We start from the raw sequence: 7,445 nt of genomic DNA on the forward strand, positions 1-7,445 counted from the left end.
TCACAGCTCATCTGATATTTCACAAGGACTTGGCACAAGGGATGTTTGATTTATCAGGGCAAATGGGTTGGTTAAATGTTTCTTAATGAACTCAATTAGCCCAGACATCATCTGAAAAGGTCCAACATCAGACTTTCAAAATATCTTTCATTGCAGATGAAGAGTGAGCTTCCATGATCTCTTTCAATGTACCATGACCTCTTATATTGTACGTTTCAATGTAAGGCACATGAACTTGTCAGACTGAAGCCTGTTAACGAAGAACTATTACTTGATATTTGATCCAGGTGTACTTAGGGTGACTTAGAGATCAAGTGAGGGTGAACATCTGCCTAAAAGTAATTCAACTTTAATAAAGGCTTTTTTTTTTTTAAAGAGACATCACCAGCCTCTTTTTATGTAATAAAGTGGTTTCTTATGTCTGAATCAAGTTTCTCAAGCTCTAGCCTTAATATCTTAATCAGATTAGTCCTCATAATATTGTGTTTGTGCTGCTATTTGAGGGAGAGTAATTGGGTTCATCTGAATATATTTTGCAGGCTGCAGACCGATGCATTACAGAAAATAAGAAATTAAGGCAGAAAATTTTTAGCCCAAACATAAAGTGCAGCTCCTGAATTTTTAATTGCTTGCAGCTATGTCCTTGCAGGCCAAGAGAAGCCACAAAATCGAATTGTAATGGTTGGAAAAGAAAGTAGTAGTAAGGGTGAAGACCCTGAGAGCTTCAAGAAGACCCTAGGAGTTCCAGAGCATTCCCACTTCCAGAGCATTCCCACTTTCTTTCTCCTGGATAATTCTGCTCCATCCCTCTCCAGCAGGTCTGGTGCCATGTAAACATCCTCATGATCAAAAACCCCAAAATTCAACCTATGACACCAGCCTCTAAGCCACCTGTTGATCAGGTGTGCTTTCCTATTCCTTTCAGCATTCTCTGCCACTAAAGGAATTGAGGAAAATACCACCTGTGCTCCTGAACCCTCAACAATCCTGCCCAATGCCCTGAAGTTCCTTTTTACTGTCTTGGGACTTTTCTTGGTAACCTCATCACTGCCCACCTGCATGACCAGTACTGGGCAGTAAGCAGGGGACCTTACCAGAGCTGGGAGCTGGGTAAATCTGAGGATGTGAATACTCTATTAGCTTTAACTAATAACCAGTACCTAGGAGGTTTAAACAGAAAGAGAAGCATAGTCTGAATCAACAGGGAAACCTCTGGTTAAACTCAAGTCTTTCCTGGTGACATTCTTCCCAAGCACTTCTGTCTTGCAACTTCCAAACAAAGACAACAGCAGCTTGGATTTGGGGAGCTAAGTCAAGCAGTGCAGTTCATCCCACAGGGAGCATATCAGCAAGGAGAAGGAAGAGAACAGCAAAGCCAGAGGCAAATTAACCTTTCTATAAAATCACTGGGGAGTTCAATGGTTAGAACAGAGATAACACATTTTACTGACTCCACAAGAGATAAAAGTGACATTACTTACCCCATGATATTTGCAAATTCAGCTAGGATACCCACTCCTATGTCCTTGAATATGGACTTCATGAAAATCATATTTTGACAAAACATCTTTACTAGTTTCTACAGTTGCCAGTTTCTTTCCTGTTCTTCCTTTTACAAGGTAGAACCTCTCTTATGTCAGCATCTCCCTGGTAAAGGAGTGAAAAATGTGGGTTTCTGAAAATCCACCAGAAGCTCAGGCCCTGAGATGTGTGGTGAAGTATTCAGGGTATCCTTCTCTAGTGACTGCCATACCCTGAAGCTTGGAGATAAGCAGACAGCTAGAGATGGACCTGAGCTAGAAAATCTATCTCTGAATTTAAAGGCAGAATTACCTAAAGCTTATGACTGTTGAGATCTAGGGTCTTAATCCACATTTCTGCTTTCTTTGTTACTCAGTTAAATTTAGTTAATCTTATTCAGCCTTTTCCCTTGACATCACCTGGGTGCATTATTTTCTGTAGGTCAGGAAAACACACCTCCCTTAAATGGAAAAAGTCGGGTTTTGGCCCTGACTCACTGATCTACCACAGTGGTAAAAATGCTGAGTCATCTCTTGAAGCTGAAATGACTTAATGCAACTTGATTTTCTGTGTTCTCACTGACTGTAGTGTAAGGGCAGGCTTTATGAAATTTTCTGTAGTTGTCCTCAGACCCATTCAGTATTTGGGATTTCTAATCCCATCCACTTTTCTCTGTTACCTGAAACGCTAAATTCTTACTGTTCTGACCTTGCTTGCTTCAAGACAATCTGTTTTTGTTTTATACAAAACAGAAAGAGTGGAAGCTCCCAAAGGTCTGCATTCCAGAGAGTAATGCCAGATAACCTGAGAAGCATCTAGTCTCTTCCTGGGAAATCTCGTGAGCAGGAGAAGTGTTGGATAAAGTCAGACTCCCCCCAGACCAAGAGATAGCGTGTGAACACTCGGTTCAGAATCATCATAGATTTGTCACCCTCCTGGCATGCAAAACCCCAAGAACTGTGTCAAGGCAATACCATGTCTGGTATTGCCAGGTGGATGGCAACAGCTCAGTTATGACATTCTTGCTGAGTGTCAGTAAGGGCTGTCCCTTACAGTGCTGCCAGGAGAGCCTGTGTGGCAGGAGGGAGCCTGCAGGAACAGTGGGAAAAACTCAAGCAGATGCTGTACAGCAACTTGCACACAGAGGCAGCACCTTCCTGCTCTTCCTCCTAAGCATGTACTGATGGCCTGACTCCAGGGCAGGCAATCTCACCTCTGTGCTGAGCAAGAACATGGAGTAAATCTTCCTGAAGGCTCTGCTAAGGCACATGGAAAATGTGGAGGTGGCTGGTGGCAACCAACATGGCCTCACCAAGGGCAAATTATGCCTGACAGAAGTGGTCAATTTAGCCTTTTATGGTGGGGTCACAGAGTTGGTGGACAAAGAGAGAGCAATTAATATCATCTACCTGGACTTCTGCAAGACATTTGACACTGTCCTGCATGATATCCTGGTCTCTAAACTGGAAAGGCATGGATTTGATGGATGGATGAACCAGTCAGTGGATAAGTAAATGGCTGGGTAATTGCACTCAAAGAGTGGTGGCCAACTGGCTGATGTTCAGACGGGGACAGTGATGAGTGGTGTTCCTCAAGGGTCAGTACTGGGACTAATGCTGTTCACTATTTTTGTCAGAGATACGGACAGTGGAATTTAGGCAACCTCAGAAAGTTCCCTGATGACTCCAAGCTGGATGTTGTGGCTGCCATCCAGAAAGACCTTGGCAGGCTTGAGGGCTGGGCTGTTTCCAACCTCATGAAGTTTAACAAGGCCAAGTGCAAGGTCCTGAACCTGAGTCAGGGAAATCCAAGCACAAATACAGGTTGGGTAGAGAACTGATTGAGAACAGCCATGGGAGAAGGACTTGAGGGTGCTGGTTGATGAGAAGCAAAACACAAGCCAGCAATGTGTGCTTCCAGACCAGAAAGCCAACCATATCCTGGGCTGCATCAAAAGAAACATGATCAGCAGGTCAAGGAGGGTTATTGTCCCCTTCTATTCCACTCTCTTGAGACCCCATCTGGACTACTGTGAGCAGTCCTGGAGTCCCAACACAGGAAGGACATGGAGATGTTGGAGTGAGTCCAGAAGAGGGCAATGAAGATGATCAGAGGGCTGGAGCACCTCACCCATGAAGACAGACTGAGAGTTGGATTTGTTCAGCCTGGAGAAGAGAAAGATCTGGGGAGACCTTACAGCAGCTTTCCAGTACCTGAAGGGGTCCTACAGGAAAGCTGGGGAGAACATTTTATGAGGGTGTGTAGTGACAGGATAAAGGGTGATGGTTTTAAACTGGAAGGGGGCAATTTAGGTCAGACATTAGGAAGAAATTCTTCAGTGCAAGAGTGGTGAGGCACTGGCACAGGTCGCCCAGAGGAGATGTGTCTGCCCCATCCCTGGAATTGTTCAAGGCCACGTTGGATGGGGCTTGGAGCAACCTGGTTTAGTGGGAAGTGTCCCTGCCCATGCAGGAAGCTTGGGATTAGGTGATCTCCAAGGTCCGTTCCAGTTAAAATCATTTTATGATTCTAAGATCCTATGATTTGAATCAACAGGTGATCCAATGCAAAGGCAGAGATAGTGAATACAAGCCAGCAAGCACATCATACCCAAGTGTCAGAATTTTATGTTTGAAGTCTGCTTTAGCACAACAAAGAATAATGAGGACTCATTTAAAAAATGTTAAAAATTCAATGATAACTTAATTGTCCCAGCAGTCAGAATTGGAGATGAACTTTGTCCAGTCTTCTTGGAGAAGACAACTAGCAGGACAAACCAGATCACATACTGCTGGTACCAGTATTGTCCAAGACTGCAGAGATTTATTTCAATATAATAATGGTGCCCTCTTGTGCTTTGGAAAATAATCTACCCACAAATCCTATCCATAAACAGACATCAGGTGAGGGAAGAATGCCATTTCCATGAACAAACATGAAAGGATCAGAATAGTCAGCAGTATCTTCAAAGGTAAAAAAAAAAATCTCTGAGTGGGTGTAAATCCACATAGCCATCAATTATTTCAAATTAGCTCTATCAGTTTAGAGCAGCCCTAGAACATTACCCATTTTTGTGTCCAGTATCAAGAGAGGATCAACAGAGATCTTCTGCCTTCACTTTTGCTTTACCCTGAGGCAAAGACTTTCATCAAGAGACAGATAACTGCTGAAGAAAAGGTGGCAATGGCAAATAATTCGCAACACCTAAAACTGCTCTTCACACTAAAATTACACAGGTGGTACAGGGACACTTTAATATTCTACAGATATTCTGGTGTTATCTCCTAACCTCACTGATAACTTTGGGTCAGTAGTTACTCATCAGTAAAACAGTTCAGTATCAGGTTAGCAGAACATCATTCATGGTCTCAAAAAAACCCCACTCCAGATACCTCTGCCTTTGCTGTGCCTGTTCTGTGTGTGAGCCAAGTTCATTAGAATAAATCGTGTGCCCAATAAGATATACTGACATTTGCTTAAAAAAACCAATCAACTAACCAAAAAAAACAAAACAAAACAAAACAAAAACAAAAACAAAAAAACCCCCAAAAACCAAAAAACCCCAACCAAATGAACAAACACTTAAACCATTTTGTTGCTTCTCATTTTAAAAGTGACACTCTGTGAGAAGCAGCTAGAAATTACTTTAGCTGTGCTTCCAAAATTACTTTAGCTGTGCAAAGAATATTGCTTATTCTTTCAATTACAATTTACCTCACAAAAATGAAAACTGTACTTCTGGAGAAACCTGTCAGAAGCAGCAACACCTTTGTCAGCATCCCCAGTTTACCTTCACAGTGTTTGCCAGACAAAGACATATTCAGGCTGGAATGTAATTCTTCAGCTGATAAAGCTCTTATCTCCTGTCACTGCTGAAGACACAAAGCATCTTATCTGTTACTGTGGACAACTGTAACATCAGCTTTTGCTTTACAAGAAAACTCTAGCAGCAAGGGAAGGAATTTCAGAATTTTTGGTCAGATCTGACCACAGATCTGACACTATGGTTTTTCTGAGTTCTGCCTCTAATCTTCTAAGTTGTTATGGACAAATCTCTATAGATTATATTTTCCCTCTGTCTGTCTGTATAGTTGACATATATTCTGTGATATCTGCTGACACTGTGGACACCTCTTTTCAACATGGCAGTAATTTTTCACAGTTGTAAAAGGCTAAACTTTTATTAAGCTGTTCAGCCAAAACCCAAAAGCAGGTGGCAACTTCCTGCCCACCCTGAAGTCCCTTGTGTCTGTGATGCTTTACCACATTACTCTGCACGCCCAGTCATGTCACCTGGCTGTGTCCCTATCATATATTTCTTCCCCTGTATGCACGTATCTGTGTGTATACAAATTAAGTCAAGCAGGCAGGTAGCCAGCCTCAGTGCACTGACTGCACCAGTGATGCCCTGAGTGCCTGTGTCTCTGCCCCAGTACTGGAGACAATCCTTTCTTGATGTGCCCATCCTTCTTCTCTGTGCCCTCTGCAGAGGCCACTGCATGTGTCAGCTGCAACGTTTAAACTTGGCTCTGACCATCTATCAGTTTGGTAGAGATCAACAGCAATGGAAGCTGAATTTGAATGTCAAAGCTGGTGCAATGAAGACGTTGCTGATAAACCACACCAGTATCCTCCAGTAACTGGAACTAGTAAGGCTGGGGCACTGAGATCTTCACCCAGTCTGGATCTTTTGAGTAGCTGGTTGCAAGCAAACCACCTGTTGTTTTGATTTTACACGTTGGAGATTTAAATCCAGGGACAAACTGAAGACATGCAATTGCAGGCACAGAATAATGCATTCTATGAAATAACGACTGGAACAGCCACTGAATCATAGTTGTTGTCAGCTTTCCTCATGCTGCCCACACAGTGTTAATAAAGATACAGTGGTAATGAACAAGAGATCTAAAGAAAGTCTTAGAGCAAAAGGTTCTGAGAATTAAATTCGTTTTTCTAAAAAAAGGGGAAGGATGTAGCAGGGAACTGGTCAGAGAAGGATCTTCAGCCTCACAAAACTACTGCAAGAAGCTGTCAGCTGCAAAAAGCAAAAAATTAATGCACACAGAACAAGAAACAGCACATATCTGTAACAGCAAGAGGCTGAAACAAGTGAAACAACTAACTCAAGCACCAGGGTGAACTGTGAATTTCAGTAAATAATGAGTGGATGTTTTCACAGAAGGTTTTTTCCTAGATGAAGAGTCTCTGTTCTGAACTCAAGCAGGGAAATGCTTCAGGGAAAACCAATGCCATGTATTATGCTGAGATCACTCTAAGTAATTATACCCACATCTGCTGGCCTTAAAATCCCATGACTCAGTTAACCTCTACACTTACCAGCCATGTCCAATTGTGCAATATTTATTCCTGTATATAGTGCAAATAATGCCAAGTTAACTCTCTGTGCTATTACCTCTGTGTATGCAATTGATTCCTAGATACCATATTGCTGCTACTGTGGCAGAAAAGGCTGGTTGTCAATCAAAACTTGATACTTAGAAACAGGTCTTATAGCATCTATTCCATATACTACCTTTACGTACAACAAAGCAAATAATTCTGAGTGGCAAAGCCTGAATATGTTTGCTCTCTAAGAGGCTAAAACTTGTACACTGCAGGAAACAACTTCCTCATAAACTTTCTACAAAGGAGACGTGAGGACTGACTTGGGAAAAAAAAAAAAAAAAAAAAAAAAAAAAGTAGTTTACTTCTTATGGGTTTTGCAAAGGATGTTTGGTGTTTGGGAAAGTGAATAAAGAGTTTACCACAGTAAACTCACCCTGAGAGAAGAGGACTGCATGGAAAGTCAGTGATGAGAGCTAGGTTTGCTGTAGAGGTCTAAATCCTCACTGTCACTGATGAACTCATAGTCAGAGACTTCAGCAGGGAAATGCCTGCTCTGTCCCCTCATTGATGTCTCTCTC

This window comes from Calypte anna, chromosome 6 (genome assembly GCF_003957555.1).
Source record: "Calypte anna isolate BGI_N300 chromosome 6, bCalAnn1_v1.p, whole genome shotgun sequence".
Taxonomy (NCBI): domain Eukaryota; kingdom Metazoa; phylum Chordata; class Aves; order Apodiformes; family Trochilidae; genus Calypte; species Calypte anna.